Here is a 12,963-nt window from a genome sequence, read left to right as displayed (position 1 = left end):
AAGCATACCCCCTCAACATTAAAAAAATTTTTTTTAGGACTTTATTTGTTTTTAGAGAGGAGAGAGAGAAAGGGGAGGAGCAGAAAGCATCAACTTCCATATGTGCCTTGACCAGGCAAGTTCAGAGTTTCGAACTAGCAACCTCAGCATTCCAGGTGGACACTCTATCCACTGTGCCACCACAGGTCAGGCCAACCCTCAACATTTTATTGTGAAAAAATTTAAGTATACAGAGAAGTTGAAGGAATTTTTCAGTGACACTCAACCCACCTATTTCATCACAAATCTACCTCTTCATCTCTCCATCCATCCATCCATTAGCTTTATTGACAAATAGCTTTGCTATTCATTTTATTTATACCATTAATTTTAGCCATTATAAGTGCACATGTCAATGATATCTTTAAGTTTAAGCTGTTGTGTAACTATTACCACAGGCCTGTTTTAGAACACTTCTATCATCCCCAAAGAGTCATTTCATGCCTGTGTGTTGTCACTACTGTCCCCCCCGAGCACAAGGCAACCACAAGAGTCTGCTTTCAGCCTCTATGAGTTGACCCTTTCCAGAAATTTCATGTAAATAGAACCATATAATCCATAGCCTTGGGTGTCCAGCTTATTTCACTGAGCATAATGTTTTTGAGGCTCATTCTTGTTGCTGTAACAATAGTGTGTTTCTTCCTGTTGCTGAGTTGTGGTCCACGGGATGAATATACTACCATTTGATGACACATTCACCGGATGATGGACATTTGGATTGTTTCCAGTGTGGGGCTATTATGAATTATTCTGTTGTGAACCTCCCTGTACAAGCCTTTGTGTGAATATATGTTCTCCTTGCAAGGTTTTAAAGACTAAACAGAAATTGACTAGGCTGTTAAAGCCAGAGGAAAACATTCCTGGCAGGATGCAGAATAGTGCAAGAGCTCAGAAAATTAAAGTTCCAGGTGTATTCAGGGGGATGCTAGTAGTTCAGTATTGTAGGGGAGGCAAAAAAAAAAAAATCTCTTTTCCTCTACCTATCTTGGGTTAATTCCCCAGAACCCTGAAAATTAGACCGAAAAGTGATAGGTTAACAAGAAATAACTCAGTAATGAGTAACTCAAAGGGGCAATCAGAACTTGGGCTATTATCACATCATAACAAAAAACAATAAAATTGTAGAGAGGTGACAAGACAAGGAACAGGGGTTAGGATTTTCAGGGAGGCTGACTGGGGGAAGGTAAATATACAGGGGAAATGAATGAAAGATAAAGATTGTTTTAGCAAGATTTGTTATGTAGGTTCCTCTGGTGCCACCTCTGGGCTGGTAAGTCTAGAGTTGTCTCCGGCGATTAAGAGTCATCCTGCCTTCCTGCTACAGAGGAGGCAGCCAGGGAGTCTGTCCTGTGTCTGTTTTTTAAAAATTGCCTTCAGCTCAAAGTAATCCTTATGCCAGCGTGGCATGTTTTGGGGTGGCATACCCTGAACCCCTTCAGTATCATGGAGGAGTGAATAGAGAGGTAGGCAGGGGCCGGGCCTCAAAGCCTCAGGCAGTGTGCTAGGAGGAGAGGGCTGTAGGATTGTATCTTGAAGTCTTCAAGGAACCTCAGAATTTTATAGGAATCAGAAGTGCTTTGTAGAAAGGTCCTAGGCTTGCAGCACAGAGAATGGGCCAGCTGGAAAGGTATTACAACTGTCAGGTGAGAAATATGAGGACCTAAATCCAGTCCTGGTTTGGGGTGGTGGTCGATGGGAGTGTGTGTGTGGGGGGCAGTGAACTGGGTAAATTGAGACTCTGTGCATGTGTGCCTTGGTGAGGGAAGAGTATGGGGTTCCGAGAGGGCATTTGAGTAATTCAGCCTTGCCCAGAGCTCCAGAGCACCCCTTTCCAGGGAGGAGGCACCCCCAGCTCCCAGGAGGGTGTGTGGCTCTCAAGGTTAGTGCCACTGGGGTCAGCGCCGTTTAAATGTTGATTATAGAGATGGTGGGAGCTGCTCAGATTTCTAATTAAGATTAAAGAATGTACCCGGCTTATAAATGGTTCTCAGGAATGTATAATTTGATTAGCCTGTTTTCTCCAGGCACTTTAATTTCTGGATTAGTGAGTGTGGTCACTGACTACAGGTGGAGCTGCTTGCTCACCACGCACGAAGTTTGGAAGCTTGCTGAGCACGGGGATGGGGGCCGCGACCGGACAAGGAGGCGGTCAGAGAGGGTGAGCGATACCTGCCGGAGCGGCACTTCTCTGTCTTCGCTTCCTTCTCACTCTGGGAAAAGAGTAAAGAATGACACCTGGTGACCAAAAAGTGCCTGTATATCAGCTAATGAATAAGTGTGCTCACCTGGGTCTTGTTCACATCCATGCATTTCTATGCAGAGCCGAGGAGCAGGTCCCCCGCTCCAGAGAGCTGCGGAGGCCCGGTGTCAGGGGGGACGGGAACTGAAGTCCTCCTTGCCTCGCCTTCCTTCTCCCAGGCCCCAGGCTGCTTGCTTCTCTCCATTTTGTCCCTGTTAGCCAGGACTTCAACCAACACTGTTAGCACTGATAACACTGTTTCTGGGATTATGAAGGAGAAAGGGATGTGTGTGGTCCGATTCCTGCTTTGTGGAGTTCAGAGTCGTCTCTTCCAGAAGAGCAGGATTGCTCTCACCCACCCCCTCACCCCATTAGAAGGGCTTGTCTTTTCATGCTTCTGAGGAAGAGGTCTAGGGGCTCAGACATATCCATTAGCTTCTGAAAACATCAGGAAATGTCTTTGGGCAGAAATGCTTGTGGTTGGATAATGCTCACTTTAAGGAAAGCAGCATGAGCAACAGTATAGGCAAGAGCTACATGTATAAATATTTAAAAAAATATGGTCCCAGCCACTCCAAGAGGGTGGGCTGAAGGTACTGCCCCGGATCTGGACACGGCACCCTCTGGCTCCTGCTCCAGCGTTGCCATTCACCAGGGTGTGACTTAGGGCACATGCCCTGACACCTCAGAGCCTCAGTGGCTCATTGGAACCTATTGAGATAATGCACATTGCTGCTCTTTGTAAATGACAATGAACTGTGCACATCATTTATTATTATTTTTTCTATGTATTGCTGTGTTATCCCAAGGGAGTAGTAGATGTGTTCATCCAGCTCTGTTCAGACCAGGGTTCGGCTCTGCTTCTGGCTGGTGATGTGACACGGACATCCTTCACAGGTCTGCGCCGTAGAGACACCATTCCTAGCAAAGGTGGGAGAAAGACATGCAGTCTCAGCTTTAAGACTTACTGCTCTGTCTTAAGGCTGAGGTCTGCCAGAATTACTGTGTGGTACACTGCCTGGCAAACTCGCTCTAAGCTTGAATTTGCACCCCCATGGCCCTTCAGCAGGGACTGGGCAAAGGGTTTTGGTCAATGAGGGGAATGGTTGTGGGGAGCTCCCTGAATGGGGAGCGGCAGCGGCCGGGGTGAGTGCAATAGTTAGGAAGACACTGTGCTTCAGGCTGTCTGGGGTCAGCAAGAGGTCCCTGGGCAGGCTCCTACACCTCCAAACTGGGAGCGCCTGCTGGTAAGGCCTTCCTGGACACCACCATCCCCTTACCCCCAGTGGGGATGAACACATCTGCAGTTAGTTGTGTCTCGGACTCCCGCTGCCTCTCTTTCTGCAGCTCTGTCCTGGCATCCTGATCCCTAGGACCTGAGAGAGGTAGAGAGTGACGAGGGGTAGAGGTGCAGACCAGCAGCAGTCCTGGTACTTGGCGTCTTCCAGTTGTGGCAGTGTAGGCTGGCAAGGGGACACCCCGGGACTTCCAGCGCTGTTCGGTAAGTGTGTTGGGACAGGGCTAATGATCATTATCACTTGGGTCCAGTATTGTCTTCGAAGTGATTTACAAACACCCCTAGTTAGTCCTCGGGGAGGAGCAGCGCCAACAAAACGCTAGCTTTATTGTTCCTTTCTGTATCTTCTGGAGCGCACAGCCAGCGACGCAGCGTTCCCGGGGAGGCTGCGCTGGTTGGGGCGCCTTCTCCCAGCTTACCTGCCCTGGCCCCACCCGCTCTTGGTGGCCTAGTGACTCCTTGCAGTTCAGCCTTTCCCACGCATCTCATTTCATCTAGATAAATGGGTAGGCTTTGTGGCTCAGAGAAGTAAAGTGACATGTCCAAGATCACACGGTCCTCACGGGGGCGCTGAGATACAAGCCCAGGTTGTCGCCACCCCTTGGCGGCTCGCGGACCCCTCGCAGCGAGGTTCTGGGCATCCCAGCCGCTAGCTTCCTCCCGGCAGGTCGGCGCGGTGCAAAGGCAGGCGGAGGTTGGAGAAGGCAGGCGGCGGGCGGCGGTGAGCGCAGGCTTCTGGGCCAGCCGACACTGTTGCCAAAGCAGAGCTCCTCTCTCTACACCTGAGCGGGGGACAGATGTGCATCAATATTTATTCGAAACTCCCAGGAAACCTGGATGAAGTGTAATTATCTCAGCTCAATCAGCTCGGATTAGCATAACATCAAGTCACCCATCAGACGGCGGGTTTGATTTCGGGGATCAAAGCACCACGCTGTAGCCGCTGATTAATCGGGGAGAAGAAAGCTGCCGGCTAGGCTGGCCACGGACGGCCACACCGCTTTGATGCGCCCACCGCGCTCTTAGGGCGGCAGCAACCGGCTGCCCTGACCCGCTGCACCCTCGGGGTCCTTCCTGGGCGCCCCGGCGCTAGCTCCAGTATAACCGCGGCCCCTGCTCCCACCAGACTGTGCTGGAGAGTGGACTGCTGTCTGTCGGTTTTCTGCTTCGGAGCTCCGCCGTCTGGGCGCCCCGCCGGTCGGACACAGGCGAGGAAGGCAGCGTTGCGGTCCCTGGGTGCCCCCCCCCCCCCCCCCCCCCCCCCGGGAAAGTAGTGGGGACGATTCTGGAAGGCCCGGCTCAGGACCCGGCAGAGTGGAACACCTACGCACGGGGTCCTCTCCAGGTCCACTCCAGCCGGTCTTTCTCACCTTGCCCGCCCCGCCCCCCACGATTGTTTTGGTTTTCTTAACTAGCCTGCTTTCTTGTTTATGTATTTTTGTGCACTCACCCCCCACCCCCCCGAAAGATATGCCTCTGTCTCTTTCTTTGGCCAGCCAGGTCTACATCTTGAGCACAGAGCCCACTTGCATTTGCCCAGGGAAGCCAGCTGTCAGGCTTCCAGCGGTTCCGGGACCGAGCAAGCGCCTGTGTCTGGCACTTCGGTGTTGTGTATCATGATTGGAGTAGCTCCTCCTTCCCCAGCAGAATTCCACTGTGCATGGGGAGGGACCCAGGGGTCCCGGAGAAAAACATTTTCTGAGGGGTTAAAAGGGCAGCAAGGTTAGATTTCATTGATAATTCACATTCATATTCTGTTATCTTCAAGACACTCCCTCCTAATTTGCACCAGTTCCTCTCATCCCCATCTGCTGTTCCAAGGACAGTAACCCTGGCTTACCCATGTCTGTGATCCCCTGGGTACAGTCCTTGGCACAAAACAGAAGTGTATTCTAGCACTGGCCCTTTGCTGACTGTTTACTTGACCAGGTTACTTGATTTCCCAGGAACTCAGACTGCCAGGCTGAGTAGGTCTTATAGATGTAATGTCCTGTGTTCAATGACATTTCCTTCGTAAACTCTGTTCAGTGAAGTCACTTTGGTGCTGTGGTCCAGTTGATGACAGACAATCCTAGAATCTTAGGATTGAAGGGAAGCTCACGGACCCCTTCCTCATCTTCCTGACAACTAGTCTTCATCATTTGCTTGATGGGATGGGAGTGTTGGTTCCTGAGGGTCTGCCCTGTAGTGGCCCACATGGGAGCTTACCCAGCATGCTGGGGCAGAGAGACTGACTGAATGGCCCACCTGGGCACTCCTTAAGGCCTTCTCTGGCTGTTGGATGAAGGCCTTAGCAGCCATGGCATCACTGAGAGCAGAGGCAGATTAAGGTTGGTTGAGGCCCCGGGTGCAGAAGAAAATATTGGACCCCTTAAAAAAGAGAGAGAGACAGGGAAAATAAAAATACATGTTAACCATATTTTTAAATAAATAAAAATATTATGTACTATTAATGTTAAAATTGCACATATGAAACCAAATTTGGTGTCATTAGAAAAAAGTGTAAAGTTGGGGTTTTGCAGGGCCCTTCAGATGTCGGGGCCCAGGGCGCATGCCTGGTGTGCCTGCCGTTAAATCTGCCTCTGACTGAGAGTGTATGGGTTCTCCCTGCTAGAGCAATGGAGACCTGGGGGGAAGAGGTCTAAAGGCTGAGACGTGTGTATCCATTGGCATTCTTCTTAGGAGTGTAAGCCCTTTGAAGGGAGGGAACATCTCTATCTTATTTCCTATGATGCCTCAGGATCAAAGCTTGGTGTCTGGCACATAGTAGGTGTTTAATAAATAGATGTGAAATAAATAAAAGAAGAAGGAATGAATGAGGAAGAAAGGATGAAAGGATTGCCTGTCTTGGCGGGGGCTGAGTCTTGAGAGTGGGTGGGCATGTGCAGTTTACTGGCAGAGAGATGACTTGTCTCTATTTGGAATCTCTACTATGCAACATCATGAATTTTTCTTTCCCCTTTAATTAAGGACTAAATATAGATCTTAATTAAGACACTGATGAATTTAATTTGGAGTGGCATTAGGGCCTTAACTCGCAGAGCTGAATGCCGTGTTTGTATAATGTGGGATATAAGCTAAATGAGTGCTCGCTTGTTACCACCAATAATAATTCCCTTGCAGATCCCTTTTGAAGCAGTGCTAACACTAATCTGCCCCTAGCTGGAGGTGCCCCTCTTCATCTGTCTGCGTCACAGGACGAGCACATCTTGTCTCCCACAGTCTGCCCAGACCGAAACCCTCCTTCCCCTACTTCAGCTGCCTTGCCCACCTCTGCCTTGTCCCTCCACTGGGAATGACTTTTCCCTCACATCCCACTTCGAGTTTGTCAGAACTCATCTTCCTTCTTCAAATTCTAGTGCAAGCGTATGGATTTGATGAAGCCTTTTCTACTCTCTATCCACATCTCTTGATTTCCAAGCACTAAGGTGTGAGCTCCAAACCCCCACAGGGTTTTGTTTTATCTTCTATGCACCGTTATTATTTCACTGCCTGTGTCATTGCACTGGCCTAAATCAGGTTGTGAATGTCCAGGATGGGGGCCTGCATCCAGTAGGAAGAAGCTGCAACTTCATCTTTCAGCCATGGAGCGCAGGGGTCAACCTCCCCATCTCAGTCTGGGATGCCAGGCACTGAGCTAGGATCTGGGGGAGCTGCAGGAAGATGCATGGCAAGTCTAGTTGTGTTATGTGGGAGGGGGCAAGGAATGACGTGGGCCTGTTTCATTCATTGTTCAGGCTCCAGTGTGACGCCAAGGGTAAGTACAACACTGTGATTAAGAATTGTAGCTCTAGATCCCGACAGTCTGGGGATGACTAAGTTATTGCATCTGTAAAACAGGGTTGTTATGAGGCTAAATGAGATTTTGCCCTTAGTACAGTACATGACACATAATAAGTGCTCAGTAAATGGTAGTGATGTTGGTGATGGCGCTTGGCTGACTAACTTCACTGTAGACTGGGCAGCTTTCAGTCAAATGGAGAAGCAGAATTATCATTCATACTTTGCACATAGAAAAACTGGGGGTACAGGGGTGTGATTGGCCTTTCAGGAACTCCATGCCTTTTGTCCACATTGTAGCTCTGGCCTTCCTGTGCTCTCTCCGCTTCTCCCCTGTGAAATGAGACAATGGGTTGCAGTGATTTGACCCCCTTCCTTTGTAGTCTTGGATGACTCAGCTTCCTGGCTCCTCCTCCTCTCTCCTAGCCGTAGGTACTTCAGTACGATCTCATCACAGGTGTCTAGAGGGTGGGGACTTTGTTTGCCAAGCACATTGCTCTTTCATGTGGCTGTGATTTGAAGAACTGAGTTATTTCCCTGAACCTACTACCCTGCTTGCTACAGCACTGCTGTTCCAGGCTCTGAACAAAAGGCACACCTCTGTTTCCCTTGTTGTTAGTATGTACTGAACACTGTTCTATGAGGCTCTAGGCCAGGGCTTCTCAGCCTCGGCACTTGGACCTGAGAATCCTTTGCCATGAGCTGTTCTGCGCTTGTAGGACATTTAGCAGCAACCCTGACCTCTACCCACCAGATGCCAACCCAGTTGAGACAACCCAAATGTCTCCAGACTCTGCCAAATGTCCCCTGGGGGACAAAGTGCCTCAACTGGGAGCCATCTTTTTATACTATGCCCACGCCGTTCACATTTTCTTACGTATCTGTTCATCAAATATGTGATATAAATACTATTCCAATGCTCACTTTATAGGTGAAGAAATAGGCTGAGTAGGGTTTCTGGAATCAGGCATATTGCCAACTGGAATGTGGGCACTCGCTTAACCTCCTTTAACCTCAGCTACTCTCCTTTAATATGTTGATAACTGTACCTTGCTCAGAGTTTATTTTCAAGATCTAAGTACAGCGCTTGACACTTCCTAAGTGATCAATATAGATCAACAAATAATTTTTTTGTGGACGCACATTCAGACTCAACAGACATTTTCCATGCCTACTGTGCTCCAGTGATAGTAAGTTAACATGTATGGAGTACTCAGTCTCTGCAAGGTGCTGTTTAAATGTATTAACTTATTTGACCCTCAGAGGAATCCTGTGTGGTCCATGTGATTCTTGTTATTCATGTGAAGAACAGGAACAGAGTTTAATAACTTGCTAGTCATGTCAGATAGAGGACTCAAAGCCAAGGCTGCGCTCATTATTACTACGCCATGCTGCGGCACTGAGCTCTTAATAGGAGCTTGCACGTTCATTTTACTTACGAGCTCCATCTCCAGTGACACCTATTTCTAGAGCTGTGCGGTTCAGTGTGGCCATTCACATTAAAATTAATTAAAATGAAATTAATTAAAATGTAAGATTCAGTACCTCCATCGCACTAGCCACGTTTCAAGCGCTCAATAGCCCCATGTAGAGAGTGATGGTGTCTTGGAAAGCTTAGCTGGAGAGCCTCCTGTCATCACACAGAGTTCTGTTGGGCAGCACTGTTCTGGGATTGTGGAAAATGAACTTCAAGAGGTTTCTGATGGCCCTTTAGATCATTTGTACCAATCAACACTGTCCAGACTGTATAGTTACCAGAGTATTTTGCTCCTTTAACGTTTATGAAGTCCCTACGATATATCTGGAACAGTGTTTGGGACTGAAGATATCATGGTAAATAAATAAATAAGTAAACAAACAAATAAACAAATAAATAAATGTGGCCCGTGTTCATAAATGTCATATATTAATAGCGATAGAATAGCATTAGGTTGTTAACTTACAGAGCTCAGTGCTGTGTTTGTATCATGAGGACTAGGATTAGGAGCTAAATAAATGTGAGTGGTGTTAAATTTGTGCAAAGTCACATGTCTTGCTAGCCAGGGCAGGGGGGAAGTCACTCTCTCAAAGCTGGGAAATGGGTTGCTTCCTAGGGGGCACTTGGTAGTCATCTGGCAGACAGAGACTGGGTGCTGCTCTTTGGGCTTTGGAGTTGCTAAAATCTCTTTGGCTGGAATTTCTATTGCAGAAACTTGCAGCTAAGAAGGTTGCACTCTGAGGGCACAACAGCATTATTTAAAGGAGATTTTATTTGGTGAAGATGCTACATACCAGGTGAATCCACAGTTGAGTGGGGTGAGTGGCGTCGGAAGTGCGGAGCTAGAAAATATTAGGGGTGTCGCCTCTGCTTGCACCTATGGAGACCCCAGTATCCTTCTTTTCTAATTTCAAGCTGAGCCCTACCTCCGACCACCTTGGAGCTCTCAAACCCTTTCCCTATCATGTGAGCTGACCCTGACCAATTGCCCGTCTTCCTACTCCAATTCAACATTCCCCTAGCTCAGAAATTGCTTGGTGATATAGGGAACAATGAGGCCTGACTCTGTTAGTTCAGAGCAAAATGATTCTTTTTCTTTCTTTCTTTCTTTTTTTTTTTTTAAGGATATTTCATCACTGGTGATGTATGGACAAGTTGAGAGTTCAGAAGGAGGGCTAGGACCACAGGAGAAAGTGATTGGGACTCCAGAGTGGCTGGAGCCTCGTGGGCTGTTACTGCTGACTTGTGGGCTTGTGGTCCTGTGGAGCAGGCTCTGGCTGAGCAAGCTGAAGGAAAGCCGAGGAGGGGTGGAGCCGTGGGGGGGGGGTGCCAAAGAGCAGAGTCTTCTTTGGAGGCCAGAGAGGGATCAGATTAATTTATCTCATCCTTCATCTCACCAGAGGAGTGAGGCAGCGAAATGGGCTCACAGAGGGCCACTTGGAGGTCCAGAATGTGCAAGTGATTTATCTCGGGTCATACAGCCAGTTAGTTAGTAGCTCTGTCACTCAGTCACCAGAACCTAGGGCTCCGTGTGTGTGTGTGTGTGTGTGTGTGTGTGTGTGTGTGTGTATCGAAAGTTCATTCTTTTTATTATGGAACGGTGTTTCATGGTAAGCATGTACCACAAGTTGTTTAACTATTTACCCAATAATGGTCATTTGGTTTATTTCCAGATTTTAGCTATTATTATTATTACTTTTTTTTAAAATTTATTTTTTATTTTTTATTTTTCTGAAGTTGGAAACTGGGAGGCAGTCAGACTCCCGCATGCACCCGACTGGGATCCACCCGGTACGCCCACCAGGGGGTGATGCTCTGCCCATCTGGGGCTTCGCTCTGTTGCAACCAGAGCCATTCTAGCACCTGAGGCAGAGGTCACAGAGCCATTCTCAGCGCCCGGGCCAACTTTGCTCCAATGGAGCGTTGGCTGTGGGAGGGGAAGAGAGAGACAGAGAGGAAGGAGAGGGGGAGGGGTGGAGAAGCAGATGGGCGCTTCTCCTGGGTACCCTGGCTGGGAATCGAACCCGGGACTCCCGCACGCCAGGCTGACGCTCTACCACTGAGCCACCCGGCCAGGGCCTATTATTACATTTTTAATTAATAGAATTTGATATTTTTAGAGCAGTTTTAGGTTTTAAAAAAATTAATTTGAACATACACAGACCTCCTATGTACCCTTTTAATTCCCCTCACAGTTTTCTGTGTTATTAAATCTTGCATTAGTGTGGCATATTTGTTACAATTAATGAACCAGTATTGATACATGATTATTAACTAATGTTTATAGCCTAGGTTAAGGTTCACTCTTGGCCTTGTAGTCTATGGGTTTGGAAAAATGTGTAATGACAGGTATCCACCGTTACTGTGTCATGCAGAATAGTTTCCCAGCCCTAAAAATCTCCTGTACTCCACTTGTTCACCCCTCCCTCCCTATATAACTTCAGCCAATCACCAATCTTACCATCACTATGGTTTTTCCACGGTTTTTTAATTTGCTTTTAAAAAACGATTTTCTAGAAGTCTTTTTATTATTATTTTTTGTGTGTGACAGAGACAGAGAGAGAGAGAGAGAGGGACGGATAGGGACAGATAGACAGGAAGAGAGAGAGATGAGAAGCATCAATTTTTTGTTGCAGTACCTTAGTTGTTCATTGACTGCTTTCTCATATGTGCCTTGACAGGGGCTACAGCAGATCGAGTAACCCCTTGCTCAAGCCAGTGACTTTGGGTTTCAAGCCAGAGACCTTTGCCCTCAAAGTGACCATGGGGTCATGTGTATGATCCTACTTTCAAGCCAATGACCCTGTGCTCAAGCTGGTGAGCTCGTGCTCAAGCCGGTGACCTTGGGGTTTTGAACCTGGGTCCTCTGCATCCCAGTCCAATGCTCTATCCACTGCTCCACCACCACCTGGTCAGGCTAAAAAAAGATTTTCTAGATGTCTTACCTCTTGGATCTCTAGACCCAACTATGCCTTGATATAGAGCCTTCTTGGACCTCAGGTCCCACTGGGAGCCAGTTTTGGGATATGTAAGCAGCCTGCATATGAATTTGAATTCCTTTCTTTTAAAGTCCAACAATTGTTGGAACTGGCTGGTCTAGCCCCATTTCACTGGTTGAGCTGTAGCCTCAAGGGACTTACTATGTTCCAGACCATGTTTGGGGGTGAGAGAGCACAGAGGAGTGGAGGTGGTGGCCTTGTCAACCTGAAGCTCAGCTCTGGGGCCCTTTCCAACCCCAGGCCCTTGGAGACCCCAATGCTCAGCTCCTGTACAAGCGCTCAGAAGCCAATTGCCTGGCCTTCTGCCCCTGCCCCCCACCCTGTTCCCTGGTTCAGGCAGGGGCTGCCTCCTGACTTGCAGGTTCCCTCTGTATATCCCACCTTCATTTCTCAATAGACAATAAAATTAGCCATTGATTTTGGATATTACATAAGCTGGGTGAGGGAAACTTTAATAAGGGAAAGAACAGAGGGAGGGGGTCTCAAGATCTTTAAAGTCAAAATTACAGCCTGACCTGCGGTGGCGCAGTGGGTAAAAGCATCGACCTGGAACACTGAGGTCACCAGTTCAAAACCCCAGGCTTCCCTGGTCAAGGCACATATGGGAGTTGATGCTTTCTGCTCCTCCCTCCCTTCTCTCTCTGTCTGTCTGTCTGTCTCTCTCTCTCTCTGTCTCCTCTCTCTAAAATAAATAAATAAAAAATCTAAAAAAAAATGTTTACTTTTTTTTTTTACAAAAGCCCACCATTTCCAACCGAAATAGAAATAGTTACTAACCTGCTATGATCAGAGACAGAGTGCAGGTGGCCCCAGGCCCTTGGGAACAGCCTGGCCCTCCAGCCAGGGCTCTGTGATGTCTCCCTGGGACTGAGCCTAGGGAAGACTTTTCTCTCTCTTCCCTTCGCGGGTCCCAAGGTCCTCCCTTCTGTTCTTTAGGCCGTGATGCACCTCCACCCTCACACCTTCGTTTGGTTCTCAAACCGTCCTTAGAGGCAGACTGGGACTTCAGGCAGTCAGGGACACACAGAACAGGACAGTGGGAAGGAACCACAGTGACTAGTCAGCGCCTCTCATTATACGGCTAGCGGAACCTGAGTGAGTTGGTTCTGTTAGTGCACAACAGAGGTTGCAG

At 48.1% G+C, this 12,963-nt stretch overlaps 1 long non-coding RNA gene across 1 annotated transcript in view; it reads left to right on the top strand.

Annotated features, from left to right (window-relative positions):
* Positions 1–2,097: 2,097 nt before the first annotated feature.
* LOC136320455 (uncharacterized) overlaps positions 2,098–12,963 on the top strand; it is a 30,084-nt gene continuing 19,218 nt past the window's right edge. The window contains exons 1-2 of the long non-coding RNA XR_010728344.1: positions 2,098–2,197; positions 3,626–3,779. This is a non-coding gene — a long non-coding RNA (uncharacterized lncRNA). The remainder of the gene's footprint in view (positions 2,198–3,625; positions 3,780–12,963) is intronic.

Source organism: Saccopteryx bilineata, chromosome 1, assembly GCF_036850765.1.
Source record: "Saccopteryx bilineata isolate mSacBil1 chromosome 1, mSacBil1_pri_phased_curated, whole genome shotgun sequence".
Lineage (NCBI taxonomy): Eukaryota > Metazoa > Chordata > Mammalia > Chiroptera > Emballonuridae > Saccopteryx > Saccopteryx bilineata.
The sequence above is the reverse complement of the archived record's forward strand: the minus strand, read 5'-3'. Positions and strand labels throughout refer to the sequence as shown.